Genomic DNA, 20,048 nt, shown 5'->3' on the forward strand with positions numbered 1-20,048 from the left:
CGCCGTATCTGCCCTTCCCACCTGCTCAGACAGGTTAGAGATGAAGGATGGACACTCCCTGATCCCGGACTGGGGCCCCAGGAAACTGTACAGGAAGTTCCTAGATTTTCCATAAGAGAGGAAGGAATAACACCGGGAGGAAGCAAATGGATGCTCGGAAGGACCCACAGTGTCACAGCACCATCCGGGCTAGGGAACTGAGAAAGCATTTGGCCAAGTACAAAGATGATGGGGATATTTTTAATTTGAAAACGAGAATCTCTTTCGATATTCTATAATCCAGTTTATTTCTCTCCCCAGGAAACTGAGGCATCTAATCTTTCATGAAGGAATTGCCGATGTGCTGCTTCAAACAAGATTTGGTTAAGTTACCACTGAGAACACAGCTGGAGACCGTGACACATCTTGGCGGTTTTGGGCTTAGTCAACGTTCAAGAGAATGTGAAGGAGACAGGAAAAATCAATCTGATCCTCTATGAAAACAGTTTTAGTTATCTTGCAATACGTTTATCTTTCCTAATAATATTTCATCAGGGATGTGAGGTGTTAAGACAGAGGTCATCTCATCCTTTGGAAAACTCCTATGATGAGAATCCAGGGCCCCAGCTTTCTATTATATATACCAAGATATTCTACAGCACCGATAAATGAATTTAATCCCATAAATAAATATGGATGCTTAAATTGGCAAAAAAAAAATCTCAAATTCTAATTTGAAGTTTTGATATAGTCACAGATTAAAACTGACTTTCATATTTTATAAAATGAGTATGTGAGATTTCATATCCCTTCAAGTGACACTAATTCGAAGAGCTGTCTCAGGGACTAAACGCACGTGCGCACACACACACACACACACACACACACCCACAGAATTTCCAGTCTAAAAGTGCCACCCATTTCCAAAAGATAACAAGTCATTGTTTCTTGTCCTAAAATGATTGATCGGTCACTTAAATATTCAATCTCAAATGTAGATGACCATGGGCTCTTGATAAATCTAAATTGGATTGAATTAAAGACTGCCTTTTTAAAGCAGGTACAGTATGTGCTAGGAAGTGATGGCATATAACATACATATATTGTGCACACGACACATGCTCCGGTTGTTTATTGGTAAATGAAGAAAATCCCAGTCCAAGATAGGCCAAGAGCATGAAAGACACTGCTAGTTCTCAAGCTAACAACACCCATAAGGCAAGTGCATACATGTACATATGTGTTTTTCTCTCCTGTTATTGCCTGTATTCCGGCTTGTAAAACCTGCCTTGACCATTTGACCTTCACCATCATGTGGTGGCCCTTTGAGTCAAGCCTGGCATGTCTGCCTTGTGTTTGGAGCTCATCTCCATCCCAACCCTGTCCCTCTAGTGACCTGGGGCACAGCCTCTCACAATCTCCCAGCCACTCCCAATCTTACACTCAAATACTCTATAAACTGTCTTTTTCACACCTCCACCCCCCCATCACCCCGATGTCTCCTCATGTCTGAAATCTACCAGACGTGAGAGAGGTGGTTGTGCCTTCTTTTCCACCCCTGCTGTGTGCAGACTCGAGAGCTACCCTCCTGGAGCCCTGAGTTCCGGGGCCACCCCAAAACCCTGAGGTAGCACGGACCTTGGTGATGAAAATCTCGGTAGTCCAGGAGACAAACTACTTTCTCCTCCGCATCCCTCATCCTGTCCTCCCCGGGTCCACCTCATCTTCACAGGGACCACGGAGAGAAGACAAAGACAGCGGTCCCTTCATCAACCCCTAGGCTCTGGTTATGCCACCTGAGGGGAGACGGTAGTGGAGGCCAGGGACATTCCTCCTCTCCCTCAGCACCTTTTTGGAATCAGACACAAGCAAACTGGTGCTGCTCACCCCCCACCCCAAGACCCCAGTACCATCACTGCCTCCACAGTTTCTGACTTTGAAAGATGATGATTCCAACGTGGAAACACATCCAATCTTATACGGGTTTGATAACAACCTCCGACTTGTAACTAGAACTTATATACTACATGCTTTACCAAACCTTCTCCCTTATACCTCTGCATGTCAATCTGCAGAGATGCGGTCTCTTGTTACCCTGTTGTATCGTCGAGAAAACGGAGGCAGAGAGGTGAGGTTAGTACGTGGTTGACCTGAGACGCAAACCCAGGTAGGGTGGCCCCTAGAATCTGTGCTCTAGACCTTATCTCCAAATGGCGGCTACTCCTGAAATCAAGAATATGGGTAACATGCACAGGAATTTGGGGAAAAGGTATGGATATAAGTGCGAAACCCATCATTGTACTTATTTATAATCCAGTGCATTGTCAATATTTCCTTGGGCTGAAACAAAAATTTCTCTCTTGGATGATGATCTTAAAGAGCTCGGTTCACTGCCTCGCACCTTTGTCGGGAGCTGTATTCACTGCAGAGAGAGATACCAAGCAACAGAGGAGATTCTGCATTAAAACAATACAGATTCATCTGGTTATGAAACAAAAGAAGGGCAGGCACAGCCAAGAGCTGGGTGGCAACAAGCTGTCCCAAACCCACACCGACCTCGACCTCCACAACGACCTCACTGTGCCAAGTGGTAACACATGAACCCCAATCCTGCCCAAGTGTTTAGATGCCTCTTCAAAGGGTAGCCTTTTGTATAAAAATGCTAACCTGCCAGTTTTGATTTTTATATTTAAGCAACCTCTTAGGCTTTTGGGGGGTGTAAATCACGTAAGGACCAAAGACCAACACTCGGACGAAGTGTGTGAAGAAGTGGCCCGTGTCTGCCTGAAGATGCAGCACTTATGTGTCGAAGGCTCCAGAGATCAGAGAAGAGTGACACATCACTCAAGAACCACGGTGCCCAAGTCCCCCAACTCCTACTTTCTTGCAGGTAGAGGAAGGCAGCTCACTTGACGGAAAATACTACTGGACTCATTCCAGACAAGACTTAGGTGCCTGTGTTTTAAATGGCAGCAGTCCACCCCATCCTGTTCTCAGCTTTGGAAATGCTTCGAGCTCTTAAGATCATGCAGGTGTGCTGAACTGGAGCCATACGGCTCCTCACTGGCCCCCCACTTCTGTCCCCCCCCCCCACCACCTGGACACAGTGCCTCCTCATCTTTGTCATTTCTGTAAATAATACACTTTCCATTTTAGAAGTACTTAGGTCTGAAGACAAGCTGGGAAGACCCAAGAACTTTCTTATACGCATCCTACCCAGCTCCCCCATTACACACGTCTCCCAGGAAACAACGAGTGAACCAGTATTGACAAAGGATTATCCAGACTTCCTCAGTTTTTACCTGATTTAAGATTCCTGCTCTAGGATCGCATCTAGGACACCACAATCCACTCCCTCCCTCACCATGTCTCCCTGGGTCCTCTTGGCGGTGACAGTTTCTCAGATTGTCCTTGCTTTTGGTGACTGACAACTTCGAACAATGATATTTGGTAGAGTGCCCCTCAGTTGGGATTTGTCTGAGGTCTTATGTATTATAGACTGAAATTATGAGTTTTTCTGAGGGGAAGACTATGGATGTAAGATGCCATTCTTAGCCCATCAGATCAAGGTCCCATGCTGTTAATATGACATCGCTGTGGGAGTTGACCTTGGTCACCTGGCTGAGGTCATATGTGTGAGGTTTTCCCCTGAAGGGCTTGAGGAGGTGGCCCTCAAATGTCCACACAGCAGTTTCCCCCTCAGATAAGCATCTTCTAGCTACAGAAAGTTAGAGTTCAGTACAGAAATGTTTTAGAGAAGAAAATCCAAATTTTATCACTTCTTTGATAAAAAGTTTGTGGAGTATAAATGTGTATGAACTATAGGAGTGTTTTCCACCATATCTGTAATTCTGATTTTCATGTATAATTGAGTAATTGATTTAGACAAGAGATAGCGGGTGGAACTCTTACTGAGGTTAGACACAATAATGTAACACTAAAAAGTGATAGAAATAACTAAATACTTCTATGTTTAATTTATTTGATTTATAAATGTTATTCATATTCCCAGAAAGCTTTTGTCAGTCAGATAATTGGGGGGTACCTAAAAACGGAAATCAAATATATTTAATTTATAAATATAGTTTAATCTGCCAAGATGGAAAATGAACTAAATTGATAGATGGGACTAATCATTACTCAAAAATCTCTTAAAAGAACTTGTTCAAATGTGCTAGATACATCTAGAGAATAATAAGACTGGTGAGCTGAGCTAAAAGAGAGAGGAAGATACAGGGTTTCTGCACTTATGGCTTTAATAAATGATCACATTCGTTTTTAAAACCAGAGTAGTATTTAAAATAATTTGTTCTTTACTCAAAAGAGGCTGAGAGCATCAAGAAAGTTAAACATTTAAATCTGAGTAAGAAAATAAAGGTCATCTATCATTCAAGTGCTTGAGGCCAATTCAATCCAATGTCAGCTGACCGTGTTTTTAGCATCGCTCTTTATGTTCACATGCACACACATGCAATTTTACATACATGGAAACATTGCATATGCTCTTTATTAAATTATGGACCTCTCTGCCCCTCTTCCCTATTTCTCTCTCCCTCTCCTGCACATGCTCACAACCTCCCTCATCCCTGGGTGAGGAGGCGTGGAGACGGGCTCTGCTATAACCTCGTGTATGTCCTTTCCCATTTTCCTCTGTAACCATATAATCCGGCACATGCATGCACACATGTGCACAGTGAATAGTGTTGTGGTCACAGTTTATTTAACAAAGGGGGATTTCCTACACATATTTCTCTGTGTCTTACTTTTCTCATAGAGCAATAATTACTCATGGCAATTACAAGCAACCTGGCACAGCTCCAGTTCCCTTTGATTCACGGCCAGGTAACAGTTCCTGCACCTTGAGGTGCCTCGAGGCTGGGTTCCCGTCTGATGGCCTCAGGTAAGAGCTGCAAGAGCTGCACATGCCTCTCTTGGCCGCTACAGGAGCCACTACAATTCCTCGGTCTGTCTAGCTCTTCACGCCTCAAATCCCAGTTCCCAGGCAAATGAAGGCTGCATTGCTTCTTAACCAGAAGGCCCCACACTTAAGACATCTCAGTGTGACAACAGCCCTTGTCCAAAGTCAACCTGCAGAGCTGGGAAGACTAAATGTGTCTCTGTTCTCATAACATCACATTTCTTTGAATATCTTTTTGGTTTATTTTTTGCCTTTTAGGCATAGAGTACTTTTTTACAGATGACTTAATGCTGTGAGTCAAGGCAAATTAAGTTATTCTGCTAGGCCAGGTTAGCTGTAGAGAGGGAGGACTTTGAACCTGTGCAGCCCCGACATCAGTCCAGCCTCTGGTATGGAATAGCTCTGTGACTTTGGACAAATTGCTGAATGTCTCTGAGCCATGGTTTCTCTATCTGTAAAATGGAAGTCATGGTCATGTCTATCTTAGAGGCTGATGGAAGGACAAATGAAATTATATGAAATTATAGAAGCAAAGTATGATTCCATTTAGTAAGAGCCTGCCTCTTAGTAAACAGTAAATGAAGTTATGAATGTGCTTTTCCATGTTGGTAATGGTGATAGAAGATGTGGCTGACCTTTTAACTTAAAATAAAAAATAAATCAGATGATAAATTCTGTGCTTCTGCACTTCTGTTGACCATGGACTTATGGCTTCTGTTTCCTGCTTCCTGTCTTTGCTCCTAGCTATTCTGGGATGTTCCTCTTGATTTGCTTCCCAGTCTCATTCTTCTCTCATTTTTCTGCAATCGCATGGTCCCTGTCACCCCTCCTGGGAGCATGGAAAACATTCTGTTGGCAACTATTTGGGCGCATGTATGTTTTCACTTACACAGGCTCTTACCTCACATATCCTGAACCATAGCATCATTTTTCCTAAGGCACAATGTGAGTTAGACGTGGATCCATGAAGCCCAGGACTGGGGGCAGGTCAGGAACCCTGAGTGCTGGTCTCACCTGAACTTCAGTGTCCTCTGCTCTCAAACAGGAGGCTCCCATTGGCCAAGCTCATAGTCTCCCCCCAGTCCGAAGCCTTGACATGCACATCAGAGATATCGTGACTTAGTTGTCCTAAGTCTAAGATGATAGAATACTATGCAGCAGAAAGAAAGAAGGAACTCCTACCATTTGCGACAACATGGTTGGAACTAGAGAGAATGACGCTTAGCGAAATAAGCCAGGCAATGAAAGAAAAATACCATATGCTCTCACCCAATACAGGAGACTAATGAACAACACAAATAAATGAACAAAATTAAACAAGAAACAGAGTAACAGTTATCAGGGGGGAGGGGAAAGAAGGAAGGGGGTAAGTAGGAGAAGGGCTTAGCAAAGGAACTAATATAAATAACCCATGAACATAGACAGTGGGGTCGGGATGGACCGTGGGAGAAGGTGTGGGCTGGGTGGGGTGGCGTAGCGATGAGGGAAAAGTGGGACAATTGTAACAGAAAAACAATAAAAATAAAATTAAAAAAAATTGAACAAAGGCTCAAACACACACATACACACACACACACACACACACACACACACACAACTTGTATGAAACTAGCCTCTTGAGAAGCACGATAGCATTAGGGACGGTTCACTTGCTGATGTAGCCTGACAATCTACCGCACACCATGCACGAGACTGTGAGGAGCAGAGTGCACATCCTTGTGGTTCTCTGGGGCACTGGGTCCATGACTACGAAGCTATGTCGGCCTTCAGCCTACTGGTTTGAGGGTGATGGCGACCACATAAGGAAGACATAGATGAGGCTCCAAACAGTCACGGCCTCACGTTGTGTGTTCCAGGGTAACCTTCTGTAAGAGCTGACGCCAAGAAATCTGCTTCACTTAGGAAGTGGAAAAATACAAGAAAGGAGAACGTCAGGGTTGCAAAAGTAGGGAGTCATTTATTTTCTCTCGTTTAATTGGAAGAATGTTACATAAATGCCAATGATTATGACTAACGGCACTGCTATTTGTGTCTGTGTAGGGCTTTCTGACCTCTAATCACCTTGTCCCTCTTCAGCAGGAAAGCCCGGTCAATGCGGAGGAAAGCAGAGTGGTGTTCTCTTGGAGGGAAGAAAATGGTCGCCCGTCCATGAGGGTCAAATACACTTTTTCATTCAAATCTCATCTTCATGTCCCCTGCCTAGGGCTACCTCACTGGTCACTTCTTCAAATGTACTCATTTGCAAGCAAATTTAGCCCCTTTCTGATGATGATGCAACCATGAGGTGAGTGACGATGTGTCAGGCTGGCATTTCTTTTAAGAGAAAAAATGAGATCCATGCACACTGCACTAGAGGCCATCATCATTGCATAAAGAGCCCTCGCACGTTAGATAAGACAACATATGTTTCTATAATCAACGGGACTAAGGAACAAAGAAAACTCACTATGACATGGGTAAATTTTCCCTTATTCAACGAAAAGGTTGTTTTGCTGAAATAAAATTTACCAAAGACTCCAATAATGAAGCACAACGTGGCCTTGTTATCGGCACTCCACGGAGAGGGGAAACACCGCTTGGCAAAGGTGCCCTTCTGCACCTAAATATAAGATAACCAGCTGCATCCTACACAGCCTCATACATCACAAAAGAAGTCTAAACCTTGGACCCGACTACCCACGTTTCCTGCCCAGATTCTAGAAATAGCTTCTTGAGGGCAGGTGTTCCAAGCCCGGAGCCCAGGGTCTGGCTCAGCATCTGATGAATGAATCAGGCCACATGTGCTCCCCCAAGTCCCCACACTGAAGAGCACCTGAGCTTCGGCACCTTTTCACCATGCTATCTAGTCGCCTGAGCCCATGGCTGTCTGGCCCTTTCCTACTCCAATGAGTGTCCATGGTCATGGGTTAGTTTCTCATTCCGTTCTTTCACAGAACGTCCAGTTCTTCCGCAGGGTATTATTTCAGCGGGACACAGGGGCGGAAGAAGAACCCAGGCCGCAGTTGCCTTTGGCTAAAGGAATGAAATGCCAGACCCACAGGGGACACAGCACAGATTGGGACCCCTGGAAACAGAGACACGGACCTCGACTCTGTTTTGTATAAGCCCAGTGGTCTGAGATAAGTTCTCAAGAGTACTGGTTGCCTCATCTTTGAAACGAGGTTAAGAATGCCACAGCGTTGGCTTCACTGAGTTGATATTGATAAAGAGCTTGGGCATGACTGGTACACAGCAAAGTACCACGTAGGTGTCTGCTGGACCGCGATTCCATCACTGGATCACAGGTGCTCTGTCTCACAGCGTCCGGCAGGAGACCATGGCCGCCAGCGTCCACCGGGACTGGGCGTGTGGGGAAAACTGAATAGGAAGCCATGGGGCAGGTTATTATATCCCTGCCATTGAACTTCTCACAACTACACAACTGTCGTCCAGCTCTCCTGACAACACCCAGAGCAGAGGCACTCCAGCGTCCCTCACTCACACTCAGAGCCACCATGTTGTCTGTGGCACGAAGATTGCTCAGTCAGGATTTGCCACAAAAAAAAAAAAAAAAAAAAAAAAAAATTGGCAAAAATGCTACAGGGATGTACTAATTTTCTATTGCTGCTGTGACAGGTTACTACGAACTGAGGGACTTAAAACAATGCTAATGTATTCTCTTATCGTTCTGGAGGTCGGGAGTTGGACGGGCAGAGTTCCTTCGGGAGGCTTCAGGGCAGGGTCTCTTTTCTTGCCCTTTGCAGGATCTAGAGGCCACCTGCCCTCCTTGGCTTTGTGGTCACTCCTCCACCTTCAAAACCTCCCCCTCCAACCTCTGGTTCCATTGTCACATGTTTGTTTTTGACTTTGTCCCTATCACCTCTCTCTTACACAGACCTCTGTAACTACATTGGGCCCATCTAGATAATCCAGGATAATCTCTCCATATCAAAACCCCTAACTTAATCAGAGCTGTTGGGTCATGTTGCCCTGCAAGGAGAACCAACTCAGTCCAGCCTCTGAAAGAGTCCACAGAGCAGCCCAAAGCTGGTAATCATAAAAGGAGAAAGTCTCAGAAATTTGAGATATTTTCATTGTGACCTTCCATGCTCTTATGCTGGCTTTAAAAAAAATGTGTTCAGTACTTGCCTAATACCTGTTGATTTCAGGGTTCATCTACATGGGGCTGTCCATTTGAGATGCCCAATTTACCTTCCCCAGATCCTTGCAGAAACAGTGGGCAAGGAGGGGAAAGCTGCTGCATACCACCTACACCATATACTGTGGATTGAACGTTTGTGCCCTCTCAAAATTCATATGTTGAACTTCTAGCCCCCAGTGGGATAGGATTTAGAAACAGGTGCCTTTAGGAGGTAAAGGTTAAATGAGGCCATAAAAAATGGTGGGGTTCTGAACTAATAGGACAGGTGACCTTATAGGGAGATATATTCTCTCTCTGTGTTATTCCCTCTTTTTCTTTCTCTCTCTCTCCCTCTCTCTCTCTCTCTCCTCCCATGTGCATGCACCAGAAAAGGCCATGTGCAGACAAAGAACAGAAAACAGCCATCGGCAAACCAGGAAGAAAGGTCTCACCTGGAATCAAATGGGCTGGCACCTCGATCTTGAACTTCCACGCTCAAGAACTATGAGAAGAAAATGTCTCTCGTTTAAGCCACTAGTCTGTTACTTTGTTATGGAGGGCTGAGAAGACTAATGCACATAGCAGCTCAGGCTTCAATCTGGACACAAACCACCCAGGAATCTTAACAGACCACAAACTGCTGGGCACCAGAAGAATTAGAAGGTCCTAGTGATACTGACACTGTGGGTCCCTAACCACCAGGATTAAGACTTAAAGCACACAGGCAAAAGCCAGCTATCCCGCGTGCTCTACCTCAGCCAAGGTCCTTATTGTCATTCACCGTGCCACCCGCCCCAGGAGACGTCAATCTCCTATGATGGTCAGTTTTATGTGTCAACTTGACTCATATTAAACAGGCCCAGATTAACCATTACTTCTGGGTGTGTCTGTGAGGGTGTTTCTGAATGAAAAGAGCGTGGAGTCAGTGGATTCAGTAGAGTTGATGGCTCCTCCGTCCCATGTGGGGGACATCGCCACATCCCCAAGAGCCTGACTAGAACTAGAGCAGGAAGGAGCAACTTGCCCCTGTGCCCCTCAGACTAGGTATGTCACCATCGCATCTTTGCCATACACATCTTTACCACGTGCATTTTGGTGGCAAACATTTTCTCTGTGTAGTGAATTGTCTGTAAGTCAGTTTTGCTGTAAAAAAGATAAAATAACTGGTTCACACACACACACACACACACACACACACACACACACAAAAGCCCTGTTTCTTTGTTTGTTTGTTTGTTTGGTTTCTTTCCTCCATTAACAAATCAGTCAATCACCATAAAAAAGAGAAAATAACTGACTGGTTTTTACTGATTTATTTTGAGTTTTTGGTCTTATATCTCCATTAACTGGTCAGGTGCCGCTGGCTGACTTAAAAATTGAAGTTGTTTGTTTGGTGTCATTTCTCTATTGACAAAGTTCTCCCAGTTACCTCCGTTTTAATGTCACATATAAATCTCAGTCGGCCCTCCTCACGGTCCCCACACCGGTGGGTCGATGTGGTGCTGGTGCTGGTGGACTTAAAATAGTTGGCATTTCTTCCAGTTGATGACGATTGGCCCCAAGAGTTGGTTCTTTATTTTGGAACGAACTGCAGTGGAGGAGAAAGCAAGGCAGAGGGCTCCCTGGGAGGGCCTAGATCTGAGTCCACATTTTCTCCCCACCGAGGACATGTGCTTAGCCACGGTCACCAAAGTAACGTCAGTGATTTACTCAGTATTGTCATGAATCTGCATGCATTTTAAATGTAGTCCAATAGTTTGTATTTTGTAATAAAGTCTTTAATTTTATGTCCTTTTAAATTTCCCTCTTTTATTTTTATTTTTTGTGATTTTATCTTTTTTATAGAATAATTGCCTTATGGCCAATTCGTTGTGTGGCAAAAATGCTTGTGGACAAACATATCCACAGCAAAGATGCTTATGGTTACAATACTGCACATATCTATCTATCATCTATCATCTATCTATGTATCGATCTATCTCTGTCTCTGTCTCTCTGTCTCTAGTTCTATCCCTATACCTGTCTCCTGTTGATTCTGTTCTGCTGGAGAACACAAACACAGCTTCCTACGTCTGTTCATGCCGGCAATCACCTTGCTAACAATCGTTTGGCTATAAACGTTCAGCATTACCTGTAACAGCTCCCTCTTGGTAAAAATGAAGAGGGTGGTGCATGCTCTGGGTCTGGCCCTGGGCTGGAAAGAGCGCGCCCTCCCCACGTGTGACCTTCTCTCTTTCCTCTCTGCCTGTCCAGTCACCATCAGGTCTAGTGACGCTCCTGCCAACAGCTCTCGCCCTTCCCTTCCCTTCCCCTCCCCCTCCCTCTTTACCTGCGGTTAGTAGGTATTTATCATCCTGCATCTAGACTATTGCAACAGCCTCCTTGCTGGGTTTTTGTCTCCATTTCTATTCCACTCACTCCATCCATTCCAATCCATCTTGCATATCGATAGATGATATTAACTACTTTTCTGTAAACACCTGTTTGGTTATATTTTCTCTGCTTTCAATAGCATTCCATATCTTCCAAAATTTGACAGTAAATTACACGTGCATCTTCTCCAGCTAAAATATCATATGCTTTCTGGCCTCTGGGTTTTTGTTCAAGCTGTTCCCAATGTCAGGAATACCTTCCCCACCCTCCTCCGTATCTCTGCTTAATGCTGCGGCGTATGTTCTTAACATGAAACTTCAGTGCCACCTCTTCTATGCAGCATCCTTTGGGTGCCTCACGTAGAAGTATCGGCTTCCTCCTCTCAACTTCCATAGCAGATCGCCAGCATGATATGCCTGACATCTGTGACACATGTCACGGCTCCCCTTTTAACAAGGCATTGGTAGCTCCCCTATGATCTGAGCTCTTCGGGTGCAGAGACATGCATGACTTCAACAAGATTTAGCACGTCTAGCACAGAGTTAATGACTCTCCGTTAGATGGATTCCTGAGAATTGGTCCTGGGCATAACCTCTTTATCCGAACGGGTTCAGACCCTCCAGGTCTCTCTTCCTTGCTGCTGATGTTTACCTCTGCCCTGCTCTCTCAGCCATAACCAAGTGCCTCTCCCCTGACCTCAGTCCCTGAGGGTGGCCCTGTATCACCAACCTCAGTGTAGGAGCCTGAGAGGCACCCCCTGCGTCTGGGGCTTGCTGCTGGGCTCTCTGCCCCAGCGTGGGATTATCCTGTGTTTGAACGACCTCGTGTGTTCACACTGACTCGGGACACTGAAGTTCAGGAAGAAAGGTCTTCCTGCAACAGCCCTGTTACCTTCCACAGTTTAGACCTATGGAAATGAACAGATCATAGAGAAAGAGGGAAAAAATGTGTTTTGTTTTCCCCCCCAGTAAAAAAAGTCTTTAGGCGGGCAGATTTGGGAGTTGAACACTGAATTGGCTTGTTTTGCTTTGGTAAAAAGACCTGGGACTCAAAGACACACACTCAATTTTTAATGTACTTCCTGTTCTTTTTTAACAACTCAAAGGTAGTGCCAAAAAAAAAAAAAAAAGAGAAACATGTTTAACAAGGCTCGTTTCACATATATTACCTGTAAAAGTCGACAGAAGTTTAATTTGCAGAGCTCAGTATAAAATGGCACCCATCCCCGTTCAAAAGTTATGACAAATTTCTGCACAGGATTAATTCAAGCATGGGCCTTCCTGGCATTAGGACCGCAGGGACTGCTCTGCTGTTCCCCCCCTCACAGGAAAGCCTTTCTACAATCTGGGGTGCTCTTGCACACCTTGTTCCTTCATTACACTCCCTGACCTTGGCGTGTGCGGGGCCATGAGAGCTGAATTAGGCCCGCTTCTCTGGAGGAGAAAGGAGTAATGCAGAGAAAGAGAGGAACTTGCTTTCCAGGAGCCGCCATTACTTGTCATCCCATTAATTTCCCCTGTGTCGCGGCGAGGGCCTGCTGTGACAGTGATCCAGACGGGCCAGCAGAGAGGGAGGAGACCTGGGACGCCTACCTGGCATTTCCCTTCCGTGATGTTCATTCCAGACCTGTCAACCCCAGAAGGCACAGCTAATGGAGAACAGGACACCCACACCTCCATGCCCAAATGGACTGTTCTTTTCACAGACGGCTCACAGAAGAGACCCCTATCTCAACCGGCACGCCGTCACGTGGAGAGAGGCCACCGTCTCCCAGCCGTCTGTCTGACAGCCTCCGCCTTACAGTACAGGCTCCAGCCTCACAGGGACCGACATTCACAACTGTGCTTCCTTCGACCACGCTGCTTCCTTATTTTTAAAGACCTTGTGCCTGTTTTGCATTTTTTTTTAATGATGTAGACCCAAGAGGTCTCAGAGATAAATTCCAAAGGAATGGGGTGATGGCCGAAAGCCACTTAAAGTGTTCTCTACCAAAGCTAGGTGAGCAGGAGCTGGGAGGTAGGAGCTGCCCTCAGGTGGGGGTGCCGGGGTGGGGAGAGGCGAGGCAGGAAAGCCACCGCAGGGATCAGAGGTGCCTCATTTTTCTCCAGCAGCCAGGGCTGTGGCCAGAAGCAATATTTTAAACAGCAAGAAAGCTCAGTGCTGTCATGATTTGCATGCACGAGGGTTGGACTTTCAGTGCTGGCAATTACTGAACAATTGATTGCCGAGGGCTTGACCTCACAGAAAGCCCCACAAGAGTTAAGAATCCAGAGGAAGAAAACTAAGAGGAAGGAAGAGGGTTGAACTGAGTGCCACCAGCTCCCTGGAAGCCACGCCACCCAGCCCACTGCAAGAGGTACAACAGGTGTTCTCACGACCGGAAGCTGCCACACAGAATAGCTGGGAGAGAAATGTACCTGTGCTTGTGTCTTGTGGCTGCTGCCACCTGTCGGGGTCATGACTCATGACAGGCGACTGAAGTGCATGTCCTTATATCAAAGCCCTGACAATGGTTGAAGAGGCAGCAAACAGCCCTGGGAGCTTGCTCATCCCTCTGAAGAGGGGGAGTTCATTAGGGCAAAAGTGGGGCTGTTATTCTAACAAGAGTGAAGCCTTGCATCTGGGCACCTCTCCTGTTTGCAGAATTTACCCAAGATCCTCCTGGGTGCATGAGGAAAACATGGTCTCTGGGTACCTTTCACCTTCTCCTCTCCTACAAGGATGCCCCTGGGACTTCAGGTGGGCAGGGAGTTAAAGCCTACATAGGAGGAAGGGACTGGGTGAGGTCGCTTCCCACTGGGGAGTCAAGACTTCCAGGATGCAGGGTCCACAGTTTCGTGAACCAAGACACGCATGAAGCCAACCTTCCAGGAGGCTCCAGGATGTGGTCCTTGAGGCAGCTGCTCTCTGAAGTGCAGAGATGCGGGGTGTCCAGGTGCAGGGCGAGATGGGAACTCTGTGCTTCCTGGATGCTGGGAATTAAGTTTGGGAAGCCCAGATTTGAGGAAGTCATGATCTTGTGGGGACACATGGTGGCTTCCCGTAGCCAGAGGAGAAGTAGGGCACATCTCTGCCACCATGCAGGGACAGAGGCCCAGCCCCAGATGGGAAAAGCCCTTGAGGCATGATGCCCACCTTGGCACGTGAACCTCACATTGGCACTGGCTCCCGAGCAGGAGATGCTAGAGCCTGGGTCAAGGGATGGCCCTCTGGGCCCCACACTAACACAAGCTGCAGGCCTGGTGGAGCTGAGGTCTCCTTGTTGACCTTCTCCTTGTGCTGTGTTTGCAGAGATTCTGCTCACAGTGACCTTCACTTCACGACCTTTGAATTGCAATCTGAGACTGCATGTGTTCTGTGCTGGGAATTGGAATTCCAGGACTCAGGCAAGAAGAACCCTCTATGGGAGGCTGGGCATCCACGAGCCCCGTTTGAGCTTCCTCTAGGCTGCACCTGGGAACCCTGAAGTCCATCTTGTGGCTGGGAGTTTGGGTGTTTTAAAGGACAGTCAGGAACTGGCAGACAATGGCCATGACTATTGTATTCAAGGATGTGTGGGGGCAGGAGTGAAAAATATGAAGAGAGAGTAGGCATATGGCATGACGTGAGCTGCAAATAACAATTTTAAGTTAGCCTAATGTACCTTCTGTAGCTTTGTTTACTGTTGTTTTAAAATTCCACGCCCGCGGTGGACAGAAGTGATGGATGGCCTGCTAACGTGGCGCACAAGGCAGGCGTTTTACATTTCCTCGGGAAGACCCAGCCCAGACCTTCTGAGTCCCCAGACAGCCTCACGTGGCCTCCTTCCATCCCTGTCGCTAATCAGGGAAAGGGCAGCGCTCACACGAAGACAGCACTCACGTACCGGCGAGGGCTCAGTGACGGCTGCTGTGTGGCTCTGGGTCGGGCTGACGTCCTACGCTCCTGCTAAGGAGAGCGTCTGAAGGGTGACTGATATGCTCTGATCTTGGAGGCTGCCAGAGGTCATTAAGTGCTGCTCCAGTAAAGGCCTACGTTAGCACCTCCAAGACTTGAACGGTAAATGAGTGAGAGGTGGGGCTGGGGGCATGTGTTACCTGCTCCAGCGTCTCCCAGACCCTCTCCTCCCTGGCACCCTGCCCTGCCTCCCAGGTAAGCTCCAGGCACTGCTGAGACTGCTGGCCACACCCCGTGATAACCTACAAAGGCAGTGCAGGGCTTTCTGCAGGTTTCTGGGCTCCCACGTCCTTGCTCTGGGCCATCTCATGGTCCTCTGTTCTGTCGTCAGTGAGACACAGTGCAGAAGTCGGGCTGCTGGTGCAGCTTGCGAACTGCCAGGGGCCAGGAGACAAAACTGGCCACCATGGACAGGACTAAACGGACACATGGCTGGTCATGTGATGGAGACTATAGACCACTAAAAAGCAGGTAGCCCAAGAACACTGACTGATGGAAAAACGTGGGCAATAAGTAGATCGGGATAAGGGGTAGGTTATTTAAGAGTAAGTTCAGGTGCTTCTAGTCTTAAACAAGTGTGTGAGCACAAATAAGCAGAGAGAGAGAGAGAACAGACCACAGGAGATTTACCAATGTGCTTGTAATTTTTTTGGCAGGGAGAGATGCTTCCCACCATTGTGATGTGTCTGTCCTTCCACGTGGGGTCAGCTCTGCAGGTGTACCGGTCCTTACCTCTTCCTGCTGCTGCCCTTGTTTCAATTCAAGGGAGAAGGAGCGCCTTACACTTGACAGTGAGCTTTGGAATAGGCCTGTACTGCTCTTCCCTTTCCTCTACTTTTCAGGGGGAGTTGGCAGCCCCTAGGAAGCATGTGGCTTGTGGTGGGCAGACTTGTTTGTGATCCTGCCTCTGATATTCATTTCCTCATGGAATCCCCTTCCTTTGCAGTGTGAGCAGGAGGGAAGGGTGTGATTTTGGCACCTGGGAGAAATATTAGGGATGGTTCACCCGCTTGAGAGATCCAGCAGTTTGGGGGACTGTTTTCTTACCACAAAAGACCATGTGTCCCAGACCCCAAATGGCCCCTGATCTGAGGGGAAGAGGTCAGCAGCCTCTGGTGGGCCTGGGATGAGGGTTCAGTGTTATCATCAGAGGCCAAATTTGCTTGCAAGCAGAAGCTATTCTCTCTGTCTTTTCTGCCAAGGGTCCTTGATATGGCAGGATGTGTTGAATCCCTAGTCCTGTGATACTTATTGGTAAAAAATAAAATGGAATTGAGAGAACACGTAAAATTAGAAGCAAGAATTGCAACAAAGCTGGAAGGCTTGGCCTTGATTAGTTTTCTGTCTCATTGATTGCTTGGCCATTTATTTTAAACTTGATTGTTTGATCTTTTCTCTGCCCACAGCCTCCTCATGTCTGATTCCAACCATGTTAAATTGCTTTGTTATTGGAGTAGCGGGTTTTGAAAGCATTGGAGTAATAGTGAGAAAAATTCCCAGATGGGAGACTCGAGGCATAGTTCCCAGCATCCCCAGTGAGCCCCCAGCAGCGTGGCCTGTCGGGGAGCTGAGGTGTGGAACCCGGCACCAACCATCCTGCGAGTTCAGACTGTCCTCTGAGAAGCTGCCTTCATTCCTCGACATCACCTGATCAGGCAGAAAGGTCTCTACTACTGAATTTAGAAATATCTGTAGCCTATTTTTTTTTTTTAATGACTTCCAGAAAAGGGAGCATACTTAAGACAGTGCAATTTTTTTCTATCCATTTCTTTTTTCAGCTTAAAGTCCCCAAACACTTTGTTGGTTTTCTTAAACCTCCAGCGTTAGGACAGGCCCTGGCCAGCGGAGTCTCCAAAGGCACCCCTCTCACGCAGCAGCATTACGCGGGTGATGACGCACCCCCCGTGGACCTGGGAAGTCGGGTCTCCTCTTCCTGCTTCCTGTCCTATGACCTTTTCATTTTCTCCTTCAGAACGACTTTCTGGAAATGTTCCCGTGCTGTGCATCATCAGTATTTACGTTTTCTTCTTCTCTCCAACCAGAAGGACCTCTCTCAATTGCGTGTTGGAATACATGTGCACAGAGCTTTCTACTTTACACTGTATTTTCCCACATAGTATGTATTGGATGTTCATGATCACCTGTGAGGAAGGCATGATTCCTCTCATTTCACGAGCTCAGGGTGTCCCAAATCAGGGCGATCAGAAGTGTAGAGCCAGGAGCACGAGGTTCCCGTGGGTGCCATCCCAGAAGCCTTTTCCCATGGCCTGGGCCCCCTGTTGACCACACACTCTTCACCCCTCTCCATGTCTGTCTCATTCAGTCTTAAGAGGACACCCCTGATTATCACCTGCAAATGTACAGTTCCTCCCCGCCCCCAACACTTTTTTCATTGGGGGCTACTGCTTAAATGTTGTTACAGGAGTGGTAACCACATCCGTGCAGCCTCGTTTTTATGGGATGCATTTCAACAATATTGAGAAATTCTTCAGGGTGTAAAGGGTTGTAATCCACCAGGAGGGGACAAAGCAGGGAACCTCTGTCCCTGTGGAGTGACTTCAGGCCATGCTTTCCTCAGTGGCTGGCCAGGGGTGTCCATGTTTTGCTGTCACCCCATCCTGTTGCATTCTGAAGAGGCAGCTTTCATTGGTTTGTGATGATCGTTTCTGTGTTTGTATGCAATGAGGTGTGTGTGCATGTGTGTGCACATGGGTGTGGGTATGTGTCATTATTCGGGCCATGACAAGATCATAATAAAGGATAAGGAGATGAGGGTTCTTTCTCTTCCTGCTACTACCAGGAAGACACATGGGCTTGGCTTGTGCTCATTGTGAGTGCACGTGTGTATGTGAAAGTGTGTGTGTCCACATTGTCATGAGCCCCCTCTATTATCTATATCAAAACATTAAAGAAACTGTGCCTGGTGTGAGCCTGGCTCATGTCAGACGAGAGCCCAGAGCCTCCCTACGCCGAGCACAGTCCCATCAGCGCTTACCGGGGCGCCGATCCGCCGGGCCACTGCCAGGGGACAGCTGAGTGGCAGCCAGGGCACAGCTGGGTCCCCAACCGGCTCCGTGCTCTGGGTCCCTGCCTCTCCGTACATTCACTGCCCACCAGGCTGCGGCTCACCCTTCACTGCATGTGCCCCCTCGGGGTGCTCCTTCACACACACAAACAGCGCAAACACACAGAGGACATGTGAAAATGATCCCCATGCGTGTCCATTGTTTCCTAAGTGATACCCTCTGAACAACAAATACATTCACTGTATACCTGTCTGCAGACTTCTACAGCTCTCACTTAAATTATCTGTCACTTTTCAGAATTTAAATATTATCAATTTAAAAAGTTAAAAATACCAGGTGCTTGAAGCTGAAATAATCTATAAAGCCACCCCAGGGGTATTAAGAACTGGTATAATTGTTACATAAAAGTGTCTCTCAATGAATAGTTCGTATGGTTTGGGAAGCTCTAAAATTGGCCAGCTTAAGGATCATTTCTCTTTGATCTGCGCTCAACCGAAGCGTGTCCCTCCGTCACCGCCTCCGTGTGCCGGGGCCCACATTCACACAGACTGCCCTCGGGCCTCAGGGCTTCCAGTTCTCACGTCCGCTCCCTCTGTCCCCTCTCACTGAAGTGCCTCCAACAATTCTACCGTCTGAAATGCACTGCATCCTGGAGGACTGAACTCAAATGCCACGGGTCTTCATTCTGACATCACCGATTGTACAAACAGATACAAATTCACCCTCGTCCGTGCCTGCCCTCTATTCTGACACTAGTGCGTTCTGCTGGACGGCGGTTGTCCACGCCCACTCCCGATCGCCCCATGACAGAGGATGCTCGCTAAGGGCAGGGGTCACCTTTGTGGTCCTCTCCTGTGCTCCACTACCAACGCCAAAGCTATGGAGAGAGCAGGTGGACATGTACAAAAAATCTTCCATTTTTACCATTTTAAGTTCCATTCATTCTTTAAGATTTGTTTTTCCATGAAGCTTTTCTTAATCCCCTCATGCTGAAAGGTACATTCCCTTCTGAAAAGCGCATCTATGAACCATGGTATGCCTCACCTGCCATTCAAATTTGTAGGCTCTGTATTCTTCCTTATTATCTCCTCTTCCAAACAAAAGCTCTTTTATTTATGAAAATAAAGTCCGTGGTTGAATGTATTTACATTTTTATAGTGTCTTGACTCTATTAGAATGTGCATATATGTGTATATATGGGATAGAAAATGTTTTCTACATTTAAAATATATCAAAGCAACTGCAAATCATATGCCTTCTGTTGGGAAAAGATAGATCACCATTGATCACCATTGGCTCTCTGCTTTTGGGCTTTGGTAATAATTTCATCAATTTATTATTTTTTTAAATTACCATTTTAACTTTTGATTTAAGTGTCATAACAATTTGTCTTCAGATTCTTGCAAATCAGTTCTTCCAGAGTATAAAACTTAGGAGATAAAAGTATGCATTGGGCATGTGCAAAACATATTTTGAAGCTACTCAGTTTCAGAACTATATTTTCCATGATGTAAAAGTATAGAAAATCGATAACTTGATATTTTCATTGTTCTCTAAGTAATAATAAACTAGGATAAATTATTAATGAAAGGGGATGAATATTAGTCTCTCTGTAGCTTGCCTTTTAAAGAACACACACACATGCGCGCACACACAAACGCACACACACACACACCCCACTGAAATTGACTTCTAA

At 46.5% G+C, this 20,048-nt stretch overlaps 1 protein-coding gene across 1 annotated transcript in view; it reads right to left on the minus strand.

Moving 5' to 3' along the window:
- The window catches only part of DSCAM (DS cell adhesion molecule), a 425,587-nt gene that overhangs the window by 138,264 nt on the left and 267,275 nt on the right, over nt 1-20,048 (minus strand). The gene's annotated exons all lie outside the window — the stretch shown is intronic.

The sequence above is a fragment of the Furipterus horrens genome, unplaced genomic scaffold, assembly GCF_987537825.1.
Source record: "Furipterus horrens unplaced genomic scaffold, mFurHor1.1.pri manual_scaffold_1, whole genome shotgun sequence".
NCBI classification, from domain to species: domain Eukaryota; kingdom Metazoa; phylum Chordata; class Mammalia; order Chiroptera; family Furipteridae; genus Furipterus; species Furipterus horrens.